The sequence below is a fragment of the Chiloscyllium punctatum genome, chromosome 8 (assembly GCF_047496795.1).
Source record: "Chiloscyllium punctatum isolate Juve2018m chromosome 8, sChiPun1.3, whole genome shotgun sequence".
In the NCBI taxonomy this organism is placed as follows: domain Eukaryota; kingdom Metazoa; phylum Chordata; class Chondrichthyes; order Orectolobiformes; family Hemiscylliidae; genus Chiloscyllium; species Chiloscyllium punctatum.
In genome coordinates, this window is record NC_092746.1 from 11,727,630 (window position 1) to 11,749,628 (window position 21,999).

Consider the following 21,999-nt stretch of genomic DNA (forward strand, 5'->3'; position numbering starts at 1 on the left):
AGATGGAGTTCAATCTGGATAAATGCGAGGTATTGCATTTTGGTTCAACAAACAATGGTAGGGCTTATACAATTAATGGTAGGGCCTTGGGTAGTGTTGTAGTACAAAGCGACCGAGGGTTGTAGGTTACACAGTTCTTTGAAGTTTGTGTCGCATATAGACAGAGTGGAGAAAAAGGTGTTTTGCAAGCTTGCCTTCATTGCTCAGTCTGTTGAGTATAGGAGTTGGGATGTCACGTTGAGGTTGTACAAGACATTGGTGAGGCCTCTTCTGAATACCATGCCTATAGGATTATAGAGTCCCTACAGTGCGGAAACAGGCCCTTTGACCCAACAAGTCCACACTGACCCTCCGAAGCCTAACCCACCCAGACCCATTCTCCTATTCTATTATCCTATATTTACCCTTGACTCATGCACCTAATCTACACATCCCTGAACACTATGGGCAATTTAGCATGGCCAATTCACCTAACCTGCACATCTTTGGATTGTGGAAGGAAACCAGAGCACTTGGAGGAAACCCACGCAGACACAAGGAGAATGTGCAAACTCCACACACAGTCACCCAGGGCTGGAATTGAAACTGGGTCCAGCTCTAGTTAGCCAGTTATAGGAAGGATTTTATTAGGCTACAGAGGGTCAGAAGAGAGTTACCAGGATGTTGCCAGGTATGGAAGTTCTGAATTATAAAGAAAGGCTGAATAGGCTAGGATTTGTTTCACTGGAGCGTAGGAGGTTGAGAGGTGACCTTACAGAAATTTATAAAGTAATGTGGGGTATGAATAAAGTTAATGGTTGTTGTCTTTTCCATAGGAAAGGGAATTCAATACAAGGGGGCACATTTTTAGGTTAGAGGAGAGAGGTTTAAAAATATATTTGGGCGTATTTTTCACATAGAGGGTGATCCGCATATGGAGTGAACCTCCTGAGAGGTGGTAATTTTGGATACAATTACAATGTTTAAATGATATTTGGATACGTATGTGCATAGGAGGGATATGTGCCAGGAGCTGGAAGGTGGGATTAGTTTAGTTTGGGATTATGTTTGGCATGGACTGTTTGGACCAACGAGTCTGTTTCTGTGCTGTATGGCTCTATGTGCTGCAGGTAGACACACAATGCTGTTTGGGAACGAGTTTCAGAAGTTTGATGCAGTGACAGTGAAGAAACGACTATATATTTCAAATCAGGAGTGGCTTAGAGGGAAACTTGCAAGTGCTGAAGTACTCATGTATCTGCTGCCCTTCTTCTTCTTTTAGGTGGAAACAGTTGTGGGTTTGGAAGGTGCTATGTAAGGATATTTGGAGAATTTCTGCAGTGCACCTTGTAAGTAGTACACACTCTGCTACTGAGCATCAATGGTGGAGAGTATGGATGCTAGTGGATATGGTGTCAATCAAGCAGGCTGATTTCTCCTGGATGGTATGCAACTAGGGAGTATTTCAAAACATTCTTGAGTCATGCCTTCTAAACTGTGAGTATACTTTGGGGAATCAGGAAATAAGTTACTTGCTGCAGGGTTCCTAGCCACTAATTTATTCTTGTTCTTGTAGTCACATTATTTATGTCATATCTATGTAGAGTTCTAAAGTTTTTGTCCCTATTTTCACATTCAGTGGATGATTCCAAGTATACATAATTACTTCAATAAAAAATTTTCTCTTGGCATCAGTTTAAATATTTTTTTCAGTATTTCTAGTTCACAATTTCTTATACTGAATATTAAAATAACATTTTGAGTTTATTTGAACTACGCATTCTGAACATTTACAATGTAAAAATAAGTTTCTCCTGGAGATAACCTGCTACTTAACTGAGATTGAATTATCTCAAAACTTTCTTCATTTTGAAGTAATCTTAAAATTATCTACTGTACTTTTTCTAATTTCAGTGTTTATTTCAGCATAATGAGACTTAAAACAGCACAAAGATTTTCATTTGCTTTCACACTGTATTCCTACAGTATAGTAAAGTCAGATGGGTTGGAACCTGTAAGTAATCTGTTCATTATTAGATTAGATTCCCTACAGTGTGGAAACAGGCCCTGGAGCCCAACAAGTCCACACCAACCCTCCGAAGAGCAACCCACCCAGACCCATTCCCCCTGACTAATGCACCTAATGCTACAGGTAATTTACAGAGGAAACCCACACAGACACGAGGAGAATGTGCAAACTCCACACAGACAGTTGCCTGAGGCAGGAATTGAACCCAGCTCCCTGGTGCTGTGAGGTAGCAGTGCTAACCACTGAGCCACCATGCTGCCCCAGAATTATTCTTGTATTAATTTCAATGGAGAAAAGCTAGGTAGGTTCCTTAATGCTTCTGTTCTCTAAATGCTTGACTTTGCCCAAACATAAAACTATCAAAATCTTCCTAATATTCTAAATTCTTGAGTATTTCTGAAATGAGAGATGTGTTCTTGAAGCTTTTCACTTTGTATTCATTGGGACAAACATAAAAATACCAAATTTCAAAGGAAATAACAATGTATGCCAGAGTTTGAACATGATACTGAAGAATTGGCAAATGGACTCTGATTATTTTAAGTATTGGTGTTCTTGCGTCTGATCTCACGAATGTAAGGTACCTTTGACAACATATTTCATTTTTTTTTAAATCCTCAGTTTTCTATCAACAACTTAATATTCTGAGCTCTTTCTCTATTGAGAGCTCTCAGTATTACTTTATAAAATTTAGTTCAACATGAATTCCATTAATGTTTTACATCTTTCCAATGCTGTTTGAACATTAAGATGAAAATGCTTAGTAACATCAAAGATTGCCATCTCAACCTTCCTTTTCCAAATTAATTCAAATTATTATTTACATTCCATATATCTGGGTTAAAATTATGAAAACAATGTTGGCATTTACATTTCTGATGTTTGGAAGTCTGTATATATTTATCGACTGTTTATCCTTACCTAGTGCAAAGCAACATGGCAACTTTTGGACAAATATGCTTCATCCACTTTACCTTCTGCCACTGTGATAGTCAGATCATAGTCCAGCTGGTCATGATCAAGAAGTTTTCAGATCACTGGAGAAAACAAAATCGTCAAGATTTCACATTTGTAAAGTGAATGCCAATCTCTTCACACACACAATTTTTCAATGTAAGATTTAAGAGTCCTAATCCCTTGCTCTATCAAAATAATTTGTGCAATGTATTGCAAGGTCAAAATACATTTTGTCACTAATTTATAAGCCAAGGTTCTAAACTCAACTGATGATACTCAACTGAATGTGTCCCTCGAATAACAATATATCAGGGACAATCATTCCCCTCTAAATGTCTGACCTTAGAAAATACATCTGTATAAGTGTTTCATGAAAGTACTGCAAGTAGAGCAGTTTGCTCTTGTGTTGCTTCAAGTGAAAGTTGTTTATTTTATAACTTCATCCGAATTAGATACCTGCCATGTGCAATCTTGGAGACCCCTTTCTTGCTCTTAAGAACAGATTTATATTGTGGATGCAACTCTCACTCACAAAGCAGTTCTGTGTCTCTCTTAGATGCAATTATGGAGCACCATTCCCAGTCGATTAACTTTAAACAGAGTAATTCTGCCACGTTTCTCATGGAGCAATATTTTCTTTTTTTGTGGAGACTAAATGTCAAGGTGAGCTTACAAGTTGGAGGAACTCCTGTTTGGGGATGGGTTTCCCAAAGCAATTATATTATTTTCCAATCATTACACATTCATGTACAGGTACAACATCAAATATTGTGGGCAGGCATTTCAGAATTCCTTCAAGACTTTTTGGGTTCCATATTTAATAGGCAGTTGGACAGCACATCGGTGGAGTATTACTCAACCTCTGCTCATCACTTGCACCAATCTCTGGAGATGTCAGAAACCAGGCACACATCAGTATTACCTGCCTATAAGTTCTCCTGAAATCCGTCCAGGAGAGACAGGAAGTTCTTTACCCGAGGGATTGCAACAAGAGGCTATCATGCAGCCAGGACAAAAGTGGTTACGGAAGTAGGCACCCTTGGGTTATTTAAGAGTTCTTGGTACAGTGCCATAAGAAGGTAACTGATCTGATGCATTCTGTCAGGGTGTATATCATTGTCTATTCAATACTTCATAGTCCAATGAGTATGAATGAGTATTGTAAGGTTGCCACTGTAGAAAGCTGTCACACTTGCATTCTGTGATTGGAGATTAGGTGTTTGTCATGTCAATTTGATGCCTCTTGTGCAATTAATGTTTTCCACTTCATTACAGTGACCAGTGTAGCACAATTGGCACCACAGGTTGCATTGCCTCTCACGTATCTGCCATAGTTAGCACTTAAACCAAAAAAGGAACTATAACATTCAGGAACGCTTCCACCATCAGGTCATTGACCTTTCATTGCAACGAGGAGAATGTATACATCAGAATGCTTTTCACTAAAAACTTGCATGGGACAACAACACAACCACGAAAGACGTGCCTTTGCACTACATTCATCCCTACTATCCTGCCCTGGTCCGGTTTGCTGGAGTCAGTCAGTACGCTTTCATCATTTGGCCTGATTAGCTTCATCTCTGGTGTGGAGGTGCCAGTGTTGGACTGGGGTGGACAAAGTCAGAAGTCACAGGACACCAGGTTATAGTCCAACAGGTTTATTTGAAATCACAAGCTCTTGGAGTGCTGCCCCTTCATCAAGTAAAGCTAACACTGAAAGCATTTAACAACAACACAGACAGCATATGGCTAAAGCTTCTCATGAACTTGTCAAAATGGAGAAGCATCACCTCTAGCAGTATCAGCGTTTACACGAAGAAACCAAGTAATTGAAGATGTTTTTACTTACTGGACCTTGGATGAAATAGTTTACCCCACTAGGTGCACACATATATAGAGTCGGGTTTGTGATCACACACGTTTCCTGTTTATCATGAACAAGATTGTACACAATTGTAATTCCAGTGAACTGGGGTGTTAATATCTATTCATAGTATGCTAATGAATGCAAAAAGGTTGCTGCTGGAACATTGATCTGTTTGAAATATCCTTAGAACTTAATAGGGAAATTTAACATGCCAACTGGAAACTGAATTTTTGGCTCCCGTCCAATTATGTTCCCTTGACCAAGTTTTTTAAAAACTCTGGTTGGACCTTGAAGTTTCAACATCCATGGTATAAGAATAAACAAACATCGTTTTAAATGCCAGTTTTTACTCAAGTCCCATTGAGCTGACTGCCTGGATGAAATCTTGCACTGGTCAGTTTCAGTGCAGCTAAAGATCTACAAGAAATGGTACACACATTACGCTGCAACTTTCATCTTATGATGTACCCCAAACCATATTGATTGGCACAGAAGTGACAATATTTTCCACACCCTTAGGGTGTGGTATTACTGACTCAGAAGAGAAGAGAGATTATCTTTCCTATTTAGGCTGGAGAAGCTTGTACATAAAGGATGGGCTGAGTCTTACCAGAAAACAACTAAGTGCCATTTTTGCCAAGTTTCATGGTATATTTCTCTTAGCGAGGCCTAGTGACTTCCCTTGTGGGAGTGTCCCAAACCTGCCTCATTAACTATGCACCACTTCTCTCAGGCGACCCACTCAGCAGATTGTCCCACTTGCAGTATGAAGCAGCATTCACAACTGCTGGGACTTTTAAAAAGCCATTTAAAAGACTTTTCATTTGCTCGCCCAGTCAAACGCTGCCAATCTGGAACTGCCATGCATGGTTCTTGTCATTTATCCCAGACTTGGCAGAGAGGGGGAAATTGGCAACTCGTTTTGTGAACATATCTGGGAATGTACTGGTGGTTGGGATGGTGCAGAAGAGGGCTGATCTCTTCCCCAAAGACTGGCAAAGCCGACCACGACAAGAGGTCTTACTGCTCTGAAGGTGCCACCCGTGTCAGTGCTTGCTCAGCCATCCACTGAGGTGCCCAGCACTGTAGGAAGCAGGTCAATGACCTTCTCCAAATCATCAGGTTAACAGCCATTATTTTCTTCTGCTGCTTCGCATTCATTCTATCTCTTCTACTGCGTCCACCTTCCACCAAGTCTCATGCTTTACTACTCTCACCATGACCTGCAACATTTTCCCTCATCGGTTCAAACCACTCCCACAATCCCCCCCATCTGCACCCCTATACTCCTGCATGCCTCTATTCACTCACTTAGGATACCTCACTACCTTTTCTCCACCTGCACCAACACCAGGTACATTTTCATTTCACATAATTCCTCCCTTTGCCTCATTCCAAGAGAAATTAGTCTATAATCAGGCTGAAAGCACTTGGGTGGGTGCAGAAATGCCTGACACTTGGCTCCTTAACTCCAATAAAGAGAGGATCTTGGCCCTTGCTGGCAAGGACCAGAACCAGTCCTGTGGAGATACCGAAACATGCATCTCCTGGCAAGCAAGTAAGAAGCACTGTCCCTTGCTGGGCCAGCATTTGCGTTACCAGTACTGTGAATATGTTCTTGGTATAGTTCCATCTGTTGTCAACACACATTTTCTCTTTTGTCCCCTGCTAGCATGATCTCCACGCCAAGAGTCTGGCCCTTCAAAGACATCCTCTCCTCCACATCTTGAGGAAGAAAACACTGTTGCCTCAGAGGATACACAGGCATTACTGCCTCCTGTATCCTCCACCAGCTCAGATTTTAATTAAAGCAACTAACATAATCCAATACCCCTCCCACCCCAGTTATACTCTCTTGCACCCTTTTCCATCAGGCAAAAGATGTAAGAATTTGTTTGCAAGTACAAATAAATTCAGGAACAGCTTGTTCCCTGCTGTTATCAGATTCTTGTACAGGACCTCTGAAATGTTAATTTTGATCTCTCTCCCTCTGCACCTTCTCTGCAGCGGTAACACTGCAATCAGCACTCTCTTCTGCTACCCTGATGCATTTTGTACGGTGATTTCGTCTGTATAGACAAGTATGCCAGGCAGCATGAGGACGTGGAGAAAGGTCCTAAAGAAAGGTTACACTCTAAACTTTGACTTCTCTACTGCCTGATGCTTCGGCTTGCTGTGTCCTTCCAGCCTCCTGCTTATCTGTTGCATCTGCAAATTTTTTTTAATCTCTAACCGATTTTGATTGTATAGCATGCAAAACAACATTTTTCATTGTACCCCAGTATGTGTAACAACAATCAATCAATCAGATAGTGACACTTGGTGGGTCGCTTATCTAGATTACAGTCAGGAGCTCAATTTTTCATGCAAATCATTGCCAGGTCTCTGCAGCTCTCCGAGGAAGAGAGATGTCCCAGGTCACTGGCAATCAGAGGACTGCTAGAGCAGGTACCTGCTTGTCCGCCAGTGGGAGATGATCCCATGGTATTGGTTACTTGTAACTTCACTGGCATACACAAGCAGACACAGGAGTAGCAGGTACTAACATAAATGCTGCAGGATTGCACCAACACCATTGGGACCTGGTCCCTCTGACACACAAACATCTGTCTGCCTCCACAGTCATGTTGGCGGCTGCCATGAAGAGCAATATCCAGTATTCTCAGAGTCAGCTGGATATGTGCATAAACCTGCACTCCATTGCTCGAGTTATTGGTGCTCAATGACAAGGTGACAAGGTGATAGAGATGCAAAGGGATTTCGCCCTCACTCCAGGTTCCCCTTCCTCACAAAGAAACGGCTTACTGCCAAGGCACACAACCTGAGAAGGAACTACGTACAACCCTGCCACAAGTCTCCTCCCAGAAAAGTCCAGCAGTGGCCGTAATTTCCACCTCATCCTGCCTCTGGGAGGTCAAGCCTCTAGACAGGGTACACTCACCAAGTCTGCATTCTCTAGACACAAATGTCCCAGGGGTTGCCTGACTAAAACTCCAAGACCTGCACTGTAGGACAGGCTCTGTTCAACTCACCTGAGATTGTACTGTGGCCTAATGGGAAGGAAAGGACAATGATCTTGTAAGGGCACATAGGTGTCATGGTGTCCTCTCATTGTAAGTATGTTCTCATAATTGTAAAAGTTTTTTTTATCATCAGTTATTTTTGTGTGAACATACGCCTGACATTAACAAAAATATTGAATATATTGAGGCTAACTATTCTTGAGGCTACAAAAGTTTTTCTGGTCCAAGGTGTGAAATTAGCAGCTTCTGGACCATGCACAGACCTTGGAAGGTGATTGTTGGCAAAAAGGGTGAATCTTTCCAGGCCTCAACACATTGCTGGTGCATCGCAGCCATTGGTGGGATTGATTACTGATGTTGCATAATATGGTCAAGAATGCTTGGGATAAGAATCTGAACTTCACACCGTAGGCTAATATGTAAGGTTGACATAGCATGTAGTGCTCGTAAGTGTTTTCCAACTGTACTCTATGGATGTCTGTATAATACAGAAGCCCTTTAATGTCCCCACACCTTATGAAAAGGAACCTTCTTCCTCACAGAAAAAAACAGTTACACAACCTATACCAGGTTTAGTGGCAGCCATTTTCATCTCTGTTGTGCACTTGTTATTCATAATACAATGAAGGAAATATTGATTGCTCCTCACACAGTGAGTCTCAGGTTAGCCTCTTCCTTTTGCCGAACCCTCAAATGTACACTTTTTAAGTAACCTTCACCATCAATCCGATCAGCTTTAAACTTTCCTACTTTCCCACCCAATCTATCTATTTATATCTTCACCTCCCACTTCACCTTCCCAGCCCCAGGAATATCAAGTAAACATGAAACATACAGTAGTATAGCATCCCTTCATAGAAGCCAGTGTGCTGTTAACTCTCAATGATCCCCTGTCCCACATTGTTCTTCTCCTTCAATACTCCATCATCCCTTCCATTTATATATTGGGTTGCTCCTTCAAAATTGTAAACCCCTCTGCATTCCAGAATGCTGCTACCAATCCCTGCAATTAAGCTCCTCAGCTTCCCTCCCTCAGCAGTGGTTTCTAACAGGCTCCCATGTCGTCTATCCTGTTGAGTGATTTAGTTGGACAGCCCCAAAGAGTGATATCTGATGACTAATATCAGTGGAGGTGGAGGTCTGTAGGAGAAAGTGGCAAAGTGGAGTTGCTAGATCACCATTCTGACCTCCCTGTCAGAAATTCTCAGCATCTAGTTTATGTCCAGCATGTGAGAGAATGGAAAACTGTACAATAATGAAGTTAAAATAAGTTGTAATGAGATTCGATTCCATTATGCATTGCAAAAAGACCTCTCACCATTCACAACTGAGAATCCCATTTTGCTGTTTAACACTTGAAAGAAAATTGGATATTTTTCTCGTAACGTGAAGAAACTCCTCAATGAACATGTTACCTAAGTTTCCTAACTTTCTCACCATAACCCATGTTGGTCAGGGTCAGTTCTAAGGAAGGCAGTGAACAATGTGAGCATTGTCAAGAAAGTTAGGAAAATTGTATGAAGTCAACAGTAAGGAGCTTCCCACCATTGAGAGCTGTTTCACATCTTCCCAATTGCTGGATCAAAACTTGATGGTGACAAGTCCTGAAACGAAAGTCAGAATGGTAACCTGGCAGCTCTAGCTCGCCACTTTCTCCTCTGGATCTCCACCAATATCTGAACCCTAACTTCCTGCTCCATTCTCAACTCACTGAGCTAAAGAACTTAATTGATATAGAAGCTTGTCTCGTATGCGATATACATTCCTGACATGCAAATTCAGACATATATCTGGTCTCCATTGATCTGAGAGGCCAGAAGATTTGGGTACACATTAATCAGATTAACATTACTGAGAGAAACAAATTATATATATTGTTGATTTTCAGAATTTGCTGAACTGTATGTAATGATGAAGACTGAATAAGACTGCACTTCAACATTATGACTATCCACCTGATTTTACTCATGGCTTTAGTTATTTCCTTGCCACTGAAGTTGCATTTTATCACTTTATCAGTGAACAGTGCAGAAATTAATTGTTTTGATGCTAGTTTCCAGCCATATAATAGCTTCTAACCAAGTCTACAGAGGTTGAAATGGAATTGAACCTGCAAGTTGCATAAGAATACAGTTAAGTTGACCTCTTTACTCCAGCCTACACAAAGTGGAAATGTCATAAGACAGAACCAAGCTATAATTAAACAAATTTTAATAAATTAAATGGATATATTTTAAAGTATAACAGCTCTTCCTCAAATAATTCATGAATGCAATCTCAAATTACAGAAGAATTATGCTAATTAATTTGTTTACATACGTGAGCCACAATAATTGAAAACAAGTATCCCTATCACTAGAAACCAGTCACAGTTCCACATTTATGAAACATGAATAAGCAACACAAAGCGAAATAAAGTACCCTGTACACACACGTGTGTGTGAGTGCGCATGCAACATGTGTTCAATCTCACATTTTTGTTACCTTTTTTCAAAGTTAGTGGGTATAAAATTCTACTTTCTTTCATTCAAGAAAATCTCGGTAAATGGTTTCTTCAGTTTAATCTATATAGTTATATCTTTAATTAAAGAATTAAAAGCTGCTTTATAAAAAGAAATCAAAATATTTGCTGCAAATGATCAAGAGGAAGTTCAAAAAAAAGGAAACAGCAGTCTTATGGTCTCACAGGACTATGACAACTTTACTTTTACCTTATATTCAGAATGGTGTCAGGATGTTCTTCTCACAAAGGAAACCATTTTAACTTTTATTTAACATGTGAACAGCATGATTGTAAATTGGGTTCCCCTTTTAGACCTTTTCTAATGGAACAAAAACAGGACAAGTGGTAAAATAAACTCTAATTTTGCTGTCTCCCATTTTTCAGCTGGTGATTACAAATCATTTTCCTCAAATTGATCAACACATAGGAAAAGCTTCCATCTGAAGTAATGGAGACAATAGCTTAAAGATGATTAGTTGCTACACAGTGGATCTTTAGGATTTTACTTGTTGGAAGAATTAGAATGTGCTCAAAAACCAACTTACCAGCTATTATATTGAATTGCTTTGCAGCCAGAAGTGGAGCTAAGTTGGATTCCAAAGTGGTGTACACTGGAGAATAAAAATGTATCATTTTTGCTGTTCACATTTAATGACAAAGTATTCAAAAATTGATTCTGATACTGATTATTACATAAAGTCAGAATATTTTATTATGTATCCTGAATATGCAAGAAATTACACAAACAACCATGATGTCAAGGTGCTGGAGTTGGGCTGGGGGAGACAAAGTCAGAAGTCGCACGACACTAGGTTATAGTCCAACAGCTTTGTTTCAAATCATAAGCTTTTGCAGGGCTGCTCCTTCATCAGAAGGAGCTTGTGATTTCAAATAAACCTGTTGGTTTTTTTCTTCTTTTTTGTTACTTTCTGCACAAACCCACTGAGCTTGTCCAGCACTTTGGTTTTTATTTCAGATCTCCAGCATCTAGAGATTCTTGCTTTTACCCAAATCACTCCTGAACTAACACCACAGCGACTGGTATCCTGTCATCAAGTCACCCTTTACTTATATGTGAAGAGTCCAGCTTTCTCATAGCCAGCTCACAATAACCAGGACATCTGACACTCCTGTTCTTTTCTTTCTATTTTTTTCCTTTCTTAATTTACCCCCACACTACCGCCTAAATGTGGTAGTGCTTATTTATTCCTTAGCACTCATGCTGTGTGTGTGCAGGTGTAAGACACAGTGAAAGGCACAAGGTGCATGAATCTTTATTCCGTTTCCACCACCAGGAAGAAAAGAAACAACCAAGTGGCCAGTGACAAGCGATGCCCTTCAACCTGTTGGACTATTAGCTACTGTCATGTGACTTCTGACTAACAACAGTATTAGGATTGTCATAATGCGGCATAATTGTGTATACAGGAAGTTATACATATTAACACGTAAAACCTTGTTCTTTGCAGGTAGAAAGAACATGTACACACATTGTGCCTGTTTTGACTCAACAAAATAAGTGACAGCCGTCCGACCAATCAGAGTCAACCTGTCTGGTAATATTTAACAAAGCCTGGCTGTTGACTGTCAATCAACATTAATGAGTGCATTCTCCATGGCAACAGTTCTATCAATCAGACTCCACTTGCAAACCAATCAGCACTCTCCTCTCATGAGGCACAAATGTTGGTTTTCCAACTGAATTTGTAGACTTGCAAAATGTCCTGATGACTGTAACATGAAACATTTTGATAAAATATATCATTTTTCACTATATATATAATTTTTATGTATGATGTATAACTTACTTTACTTATTAATATTGTGCTGGTCAGACTACTGTTCGAGTATAATACTTAATCCACAATGGCCGTGTCAGGGAACTTTGGGAAGAATGTTATGGAAAACAAAAGCATCAGATTGCCTGCACTTCCAGTGAGTGCTTCTTTCCAGTAGCTGTTGGATAAATCAGATCTATAACAATTCAGTTATGGAACGGTTCATCACAACAACAATCATACATACAAAGTAACATGTTTGTACAGAAGTAATCACCAACAAGAGCTTGCACTTCTACAGTATCTTCATTATTGTAACAATATCCCGTGGCTCATTCTGCACAGGAAAACTGTCAATCAAAATATGACACCAAGCCACACGAAATGTTGGAACCATGTGACCACAAATGTAGTTGAAGAGGAAGATTTAAAACAGTGGACTGTGATGTGGAGCAGTTCAGAGATTTAGGGAATATACTCTAGAGTTTAGGAAGCTGTAAACTGAGAAATTAAAATTAGGAATGTGCCAGTATCAAAAGTAGGAGAGCACAAACTTCTGAAGTGGACTGTAGGGCCAAAGGAAGTTTTAGAAAAAGAAAGAATTGAGATGATGGAGGAATTAAAACCAAGTAATACTTATGATTATTAAAGAAATAATTGGACACAAAACTGAGAGAGATGGTAGAATGTACTGGATGTGAGAACTAAATGTGCTAATGACCAACTCACTCCTTTTTCTAACAGAGTCAGAAATTGGATCAACTTACATTCAGCAACGAAGTATTGTACATCTTGCTATTCTCTTTCAGCAATTTGATAATTTGGAAACACAATCAAAAGATGAATAGAATACCTAATACATAATTGCAACAGTGCAACATAAATTTCAAAAGATTATTCTGAGACATAATAATGTGCTGGTCAGACAACATTTAGAATGCTGGTACTTAAAGGGGAGGGTGAACATTCAGAGATTAAGTTAAAAATCACGTAGTACCTCACTGTAGTCAAACGGGTTTATTTGGAAGCACTAGCTTTCGAGGCACTGATGAAGAGGCAGCACCTCGAAAGCTAGCACTTCTAAATAAACCTGTTGGATTATAACCTGGTGTTTTGTGATTTTTAAATTTGTCCACGCTTGTCCAACACTGGCACCTCCAAATCATTCAGAGATTGTGATTCACATTAGAACCAATGAGGTCCTGTAGCACTTATTTAGTGAGACAGATAGTAGATTAGAAAGCAGTACCTCAAAAGTTGCAATCTCTGAATTACTCATGGGCTATGTACTAGTAAGTATAGGAATAGGTGGCTGGAACAGATGAATGTGTGGCTGAAGGGTTGGAGAAGGAGAGACAGCTTTAGCTTCCTCGGTCATTAGGTCTGTCTCTGGGGAAGATGGGACTTGTACAGGGGGATACTTACTGGGAGGAGCTAAAATTGGAGGTGATGCACAGACTTGTATAGAAGAAAAACCAAGTCAAACTAGAAGGCAGTGCAAACAGAGTGGTTCCAGACAAGGGAGCATGGCAAGACTGCATGGCATTTGTTTTAAAGCAGTCTTGCAAGTGAGATGGTTGACATGAGGGTGCTATTAACATATGGCAGATTTGACCTAATGATATCACTGCTAACACAGGGACACGTTTGAGAGGTGGACAAGACTGGCACTGAATGTTCTGGGGTATATAATCTTCAGCTGAGGTGGGGTAGGTCGTGAAAGAGGAGGTGGTGTCACAATATTGGTCAAGGAGTCAATCGTTGCAGTAAGGACAGAAAGTATCTTGGAAGATTCTTCAAATTAGGCCAAGTGTTTTTAGGTTAAAAAAAAAATTACTCTGCCAGGAGCATACTATGCACATGCTATCAGGGTGAGATACAAAGATGGATAAGTGGGCAAAACTCGGAAAAGTGTAAATATAATTTAATAACTTTAGCAGAGATTTTCAGCTTTCCAGTACGAAGTGGAAGAAACAAAGTGTGAAAGGTTTAGGGGGGCAGCATTCTTAAACTTGTCCTGGAGAGCTTTTTATGTCAACACATAAAATGTCCGACAAGAGAAAGAGTGGTGCTGAAGCTAATATTAAGGATCATGGTGTGCATGTCTATGAATCATTGAAGATAGCAGGTCAGTTAGATAATGTGTTAAAGGAGACATATGGGATTTGCCTTTCTTTGTCAAGACATCAGTGGAGCTGTATGCAACATTATTTTGGCCAGAGCTGGAGTACCCTGTGTAGTTCGGGTCCCCACACAATGGGAAGGATGTAATTGCTCTAGAGAGGATGCAGAGGAGATTCACCAGGATGTTGCCTGGCCTGGAGCAAACTATGAAGTGAGACTGAATAGTCTGGGGCTGTTTTCTCTGGAACAGAGGAGCTGGGAGGGGAATCTGAATGAGGAGTATGAATGTTATGAGGGACGGAGATAGGGTAGGGAGGGAGAAGAATTTCCCCTTGTAGAGACATCAATAACTGGATGGAGGTGGGAGGGAGGTGGGATAAGGAGCATGAGATTCAGAGCAGATTTAAGGAAATTCTTTTTTCACTCAAAGGATTGTGGCTATCAGGGATTCACTGCCTAAAGGGGTGAGAGAATCAGGAACCATGAAGACATTTAAGAGATATTTACATGAATACTTAAAATGCCAATAGTATTCAAAGCTATAGGTCAAGTGCAAGGGAATGGGATTAGAACAGATAAATGCTTGAGGACTTACATGGACAGGATGGACTGAAGGACATTTTGAAAAGCCTGTCACTCTAAACCCCAATCCTGCACACCTGGTGAGATGTTGATGTCAACTCTAAATGTGATGGGTTATGAAGCAAACTGATGGCAGCTCAACCTATTCTAGTGAGAAAACCAATGAAGGAGGCATACAAAATATTCAACAGCACGCTGGCTCAGGGTCCCAGGTTCAATTCCAGCCTCGGGCGACTGTCTGTGTCTAGTTTGCACATTCTCCTCGCGTCTGCGTGGGTTTCCTCCGGGTGCTCCAGTTTCCTCCCACAGTTCAAAGATATGCAGGGCAGGTGAATTAGTCATGCTACATTACCCATAGTTTTCAGTGCATTGGTCAGAGGGAAATGGGTCTGGGTGGGTTACTTTTCAGAGAATTGGTGTGGACTTGGGCCAAAGGGCCTGTTTCCACACTGTAAAAAAAAATGTTGATAAGGCATTCACATGAATTCCCTTCAAAGGAACATCAGGCTGAGGTGCATAATTTTAATAAATGGAAATAGTTTCAAATTCTTGTTAAAGACAAACTCCTCAGTCATTCAAAGATGAATGTATGAAATAATCTGTCTGACTGGGTAATACAGAGAGAAAGATTAGAAATATTCAAAATACAAATACCAAATAATGAAGGTGATATGGTTCAATGGACAGAAAAAAAAACATTGTGCCCTTGACATTTTCTTACATTTTTACTTGCTGAACGTTGATCAATTAATGAAAACAAAGTCATAAACTTCTGAAAAAAAGGTTTTGCATGTCATTTTCCGTAAAAAAAAAGCTTGGTAAATGAAATTTCTAGTAGGAACCCAGAGCAAGACATTTTAAAAAAGCAGCTCACAATGAAAAGATCAAGGGAGAGCAAGATGGAAGAGTCAAGCAAAGAGGAATGCTGGAAACAGGACAAGGACTGATGAAAGGTTACATCTGAAATATAAATCTGAAACAACTTTCACATGTTGATTGAATTTCAATGCATTCCAACATTTCCATTTTCATTTCAGATTTACATACGTGTATCTTTATTTCCATTTTAAATTAGCCCCATCGATGTTTATATGTTCGCTTGAATGTTGACAGTTTTAATTACATTTTCCTAGGGTTCATATTGAATTTTAAATGTATTGTTCAATTTTTTAAAATTTATATATGTAGAGCAGTGAGGTACAGTTATGTAATAGTTATACATTGGCACACTTACTCAACTACTAAATAACTAAACAGGTTGCTTATCTTTTATATTTGTAAATTATCTATTTTTCTAAACAAATTTCAAGAACCTTTTTGCTGTTGCCTATCAATTTTGTGCAAGACTTACACTGGCACCAAATGACTGCCATAAATTCACATATAGCGATCAATTCAGATTTGATCCCCTTTTAAGTTGGAATGGTTGTGCATCCATGTTATATTGACTGCTGGATAAGATTTGAAGCCAACACATTGTGAATGAGCTCTGACCCAGTGCAAATCCAATGTTTTTGCATTGCACTGAACTTTTCTAGCAAATTTAGTAGAATAAAGTGGGATGCACTTGTAAGGACTGATTATCTTCAAAGGTTGGTGCCCTGTGTACATTGGAAGGCTGAAGTATGTGGAGTGATGCTCTGAGTACTGGAAAAATTGAAGTTCAAAGAAGCAAATCCCCAGATTTGAGTATAGTGGCATCTCACTCAGATAGCATCAGACTTGTCCTGCTGGTTTCTATATAAGTAGATCATTACAATTAGAAATAATTCTCTCATACTAACTAGTAATATTTATGGAATATTGATACAATTCAGTAATTTTTATTTTGCAAATTCAACTTTTTATGAACATAATTGTCATGATAAAAGTTGATAAGAGGAAATTATGCAATTGCATTCATAATTTATTAAAATATTATGCTTTAACTCAGTCACTCAACAGTTAATTGTGATACTTTACTGCATCAAAAATCTGTATTTATATGTTCAGCCTTACCAAGTAAAATGGGCAAATACATAACAATTTTATGGTGCATGTTTGCAAAACTGAACTTTATATATTTTATAGATATAAATTTAAGGCTCTGTTATTCCATTGGTTGATTCTACCCATCCTAGAATTTAACGCCACACATAAATTGTGATGTCTGAAATGTAACCTTGTACAATCTGCCCGCCTCTTCCTTCTCCACAAAATAATCTTAAGAAAGGTTTCCAAAGCCCACCACAGCATGCCAAGGATCGCCTGAACCTCCCTTCTTTTTCTATTTTATTTCCCCTTTCACAACTTTCACATGAGGTTACAGTTACAATGTCATTAGAGTAAGATGCACCTAACTACAGCTGAAAGTTGTGTCAAGCAGCAGTAGGTGTGTCTGCTGAACTCTGTGACTTGCTGTTACCAGCTGGGCTATGCTATTGTGCAGAGATTCACCCAATGCACTCGTGAAACTGAATAACTGGATTAAAAGGATCAGAGATACCGCCAACATCTTGAAAAGGAAAGCAGCAGCTTACAAAAGGGATGACATTTGTGTATCAGGACAGAGGGTGTGTGAATACTCTGCCTTTGCCAAAGGGACAAGTGATAAACTTTTAACAGCAGCCACATCATTCCATTCGAAATCTTCATGCTTATCAAATATTTCTTATTGCAGAATTATTTCAACTAGTGTGAAGTCATCAGTAATAAATAGTGATCAACTAAATGGACCTAAAAAATTCAAAACCTGTATTTGTTAAACATCGTTCAGCAGTGTACTTTGCAATGTGAAATAATGTCTGTTTTAAAATGACTACTTTCACCCCACACTTAAAAAAAACAGGATTCCTGTTTAAAATAACACAGCATTCAATTGCACAATTTAAAAGGAAGGATGTTAAAACTAAATTAAGCATGTTTGTGGAAAATACACCATCTCCATCCAGGTTGCTATATTCAGTTTCAATTATATACCATTCTAAATATATGAAACAAAATTATGCATCTGTAATTATTGTTTTGTTTCTATTTGGGCCACAAAAATATGGGTTGTGTCAACTATAGAACATACCCTTTTAGTTTGGTCCAAATAGTCTGCATCTGCGTTGAAGATCCACAAACTAAAAACACCTTATGAATGGACTGTTTATAATGCAATGCATTCTAAATAAAGTAATGCACAATTTAAAGTCTGTAGCATATTTGCAGCATTGGTGAATTTGTCTGATTTTTCCTGCACTTTACACAAATTTACATGCTTTAAGTCAATTTTTAAATAGACACTTTAACTGTTCTACATTTTTATTTTAACCAAAACACAGCTCTGAACTTCAGACTGACCAGTGATTTATGTAGGTGGCACATTATATACTTTCACTGTATTTCCATGATTACACCAACAACTATAGCATTTTGGTTTATAACATTTCATCCAAATTATTTATGTCTGTATAACACTGAGGCTAATGATTAGATTTTCATTAATTTTATCTAGTATAGTCTCACTGTCCTGTTCCAAAATAATGTGCCACCGACAAGCATAAAATTTGCATTCTTCCTCTGAAATCTGGTAGCAGGACCTTTTCCTTTAAATTGTCTTTTTCACCGATTTCATGTCAGATTATTTAGGGCTGCATTTATAAATAAGTGCTTATGAATGATTATAATTATTAATAGTAAGTTACTGATACTTGTAACTCAACAACTGGAGCAAATTAAGTGCCTGTTACATGAAATACATTGGCAATTTCTGCTCTTCATTTCTACAGATTGAGTAAACTTCAGACTCTGAGAATTTGCTCACAGACCAATATGTTCACTGCCATCGAGTGCCATGAAAACAGTGAATGGACATATGGGGCAGACAACTCAGGTTATGTGGTGACAACACTTGTTTACCTCTCTCTCCCTCATTCTTTCAGCTGGGAGGTTTATTTTCCATTTTCTACCACAGCCCTTTAATCAATATCAAAACACCCCTCTGTTAACGACATGTGTGGCCCTGTCCTCTTACTTCCTTTCAAAATCAAGTTCCTACAAACATATACAAGGACCTTCCTTTTTAAAAAGAACCTAGGCAGTTTTACTTATTATTCAATAGTTTTCCAACACTGGACCAACACTGGACAGAAATCTCCTTAGTGCACCATTTGGTTTCTGAAGGTAATATCATTTATGCATAAAACAGTTAGTGTAGTTCTAATTATTGTTAAGATTAATAATTTAAAACATTAGACAGTCAGCCTCCCTGAGGCAGTCAGCAGTTATTGTGCATGTATATTATCTTTGGTTCCACTATTTTGGGTAATGCTATTGATATCCATTCATTAGCCATTTATTATGATTATTAATAATGATGTGTTTATATGTGTTTATTGTGCGCCGGGGAATGACTAATACAGTGTTCCATTAAGGGATGTTATCTAATGTTTGCCATTCCCCACATCCTGGCGGGATGCAATAAAATAACGCTGCAAGGAATAGAATAATGAGGGATTCAACCGTGATTATTGCTCATTAGACACTTCACTGTACATTTATTACTAAATGAATAATTATATCCATATAAAACCATAGTGTTATAGCTCACGGCCAGAATAATTCACTAATCTCAAAATGGCTTGTAACAATGCAAATAAATGTGACACGAGCAGATTATTTTGTACGTCATTGTGGAGCAAAGCGGTTCGCCTGTGTATGTAAAACGTGAAAATAAACCAAATGTTATTTGTTGAAGTGAATGCATTTCAGCGAGAGATTTTTTTAATGGCTCTGACTGCAATATTGAACTAATCGGTCCGTTTTATTAATAATCATTCATCAGTTGTTTAAGTAAGAGTCTGTTTGACATTTCAGTGTTGGGCATGACTGCAGGGACTTCTCTAGAGTCATTTACAAGGACGATTGGAACTTTATAGCGTATGATTCATAGAGTCTTATAGTACACAGGAGCCGTGGTGCATGTTACATTAATCAGTGTCAGGGTAGTAAAACACAGAAATGAATATGAATTCACCACCTTCTACAGGAGATAAATGTGCTTGTGAATAATTGATTAATGCTTAAAAAGAGGATAAAAACGAGAGGCAAAACTCACGCCCTATCCCTTGCGCCCCCCACCCCCCCAAAAAAAAAGAAACTTGGGAATCTTTCCAGCGAGCAACCGGAATTTAGGAAGAATTCGTCTGCCTTTTAAAACTGTAGCTTTCCTAGTTAGTGTTTATCCAGCAAATAAACCTCAGCAATCATTTCATTCCATTTATACGAGGGAGCCGGGGAAGGAACACACTAACGAGCAAATGGGTTGATGTGGATGCGCTGAGCTTTAACAATACTTTTATATTTAATATATTTGGCTACTTGGTAATTTTGAGGAATCGCATTGTTTGTTTTTCCCTCTTATTTTCGTCCCCACAAGTGTTTATTTCTAATGTCTGCGTGACCGAACAGGCAACAATTTCGGGATATGTTCTGACATAAGTCGGCGTGTTTACTCGCGGGGAGAGTGACATTCCTCCACACCCGTCCCAGCAACATTTTAGCGCATTTTGTGCTCCGTGGTTATTTGCACAGCCGTAAAAATGGAGCGAACAATAAATGACCGCGAAGCGAACTGTGCATTCATGCAACATCCCCATCACATGGTCTTTTGCCTTACCTCGGACACGTTCCCAAAACAGCTGCCCGTGACCTGTCTGCAACTTAAAACAGTTGAGACGAGGAAACTCCTCCGATTCTGTTCCCACACATCAGAGAACGGTCACGCTGGGAGCAGCTTTGTGATGTCGACACGTGCAGTTACAATTAAAATTGTCGGATTAAATGGGGGTCTTGTGGGGGGGGAGCATTCTGGTGGAATATCTTTTGCAGCCTTAGCCCCGAATTATTGACTTCCGAAGTGGCTGGTCCGCAAACACAGGCGGGGGTTCTCTGCCTCATAAGTCCACCCACCTCCCCCCCCCTCCCCCTTTCTCTAACTAGCTCAAAACATCCTCTGCATCATTTAGTTGCCCTTTAATTAATTTATTTGTTTATATTGAATCAGCAGATGCTTAATTTTAAATCATCTGTACATAAGTACGTCATTTTCTTTCTGCGGCGCTGAACAGATAAGTTTTACATTTTGCTTCGGCCAATGTTATTCGACCAATTTCCCATCCCAGTCACTTCCAAAGTATCCTCGTGTAATATGGTAGTAGCATATTTGTAAACTTTTTACTGCAGTGTTCAGGATTTCAAATGTGGGGCCGTTCAGAGAAACTGCGTTGAAAATTACTGAGTAGGACGGTGGCCATAAAATCTGTCGCAGTGTGTTTTCGCACCCGCTGGACGTTTAACTTTACAGGGTATTTGTCTTAAATAAATGTGCTGCAGAGTGGTTCGTTCTGTTGTTGGTAACCAGCAAGCTTACTGCCAGATTGCAAATTGTCTCAGCATCTGCAGCAACGTTTGTTTGTTCAGAGTTACTCAGAGTAATATTTGTGGTACTTTCCCAAACAATAATTAATATTGTCTTCAGTTGGCGGGGTTACGGGGTGGGGGAGGTCGGGGGGAATGCCTCTTGAGTATGTTCGGCCGTGAAGTCAGTGGAATGGAAGAAACCAGCAAGAAATACACAGTACGATTTCCCCTCTATTTGTTTACTATCTACCTATTCATCTATTGTCCTCCATCTATTTATCTGCCTCTTTTTCAACGTCACACACCCAGTTGGACGATGAGTTGACTTGGCAGAGTAGCAGGTGTGGGTCTAGCTGCTGGGGAAGACTTGGAAAATATTAGAAGCGAATGGTTTGGCGGCGGGGGGGGGGGGGGGGGTGGTGTGGTGTGTGGTGATTCCCGCATGTAGGTGGGTTCGGAGACGAATCTTTTGCAACACACAATTATTTGCTAACGGTGGTGATCGTCACGGTTTCAGTTGGTAGAGCAGGAGGACTTTGACGATTTCTGTTCAGAAATTCATTGGGAACATGTGAGCGGGTGACGAATGAACCCGAAAAGTTAAAGGGCGGGGATGGTGAGAGAGAGACTCGGAATGTTCAGTTCGTTCACTTAAAGCGAATTGAATCCTAAAAGTCGTTTACAAAGTTTATCTTTTGACCTCAGTACCAGTGAGACTAGATACAATCCTTCCAGAGCCTGTTTACAAAAAGCGGAACTGAGAGGGTGTTTTT

The 21,999-nt window shown here is 39.5% G+C and overlaps 1 long non-coding RNA gene across 2 annotated transcripts in view; it reads right to left on the reverse strand.

Moving 5' to 3' along the window:
* Positions 1-20,683, reverse strand: part of LOC140480376 (uncharacterized) — a 42,779-nt gene extending 22,096 nt beyond the window's left edge. For both annotated transcript variants that reach the window (XR_011961282.1, XR_011961281.1), the window contains exons 1-2: positions 20,484-20,683; positions 2,930-3,045 (exon numbers count right to left, since the gene is read on the reverse strand). This is a non-coding gene — a long non-coding RNA (uncharacterized lncRNA). The remainder of the gene's footprint in view (positions 1-2,929; positions 3,046-20,483) is intronic.
* Between the last annotated feature and the right edge of the window lie 1,316 nt (positions 20,684-21,999).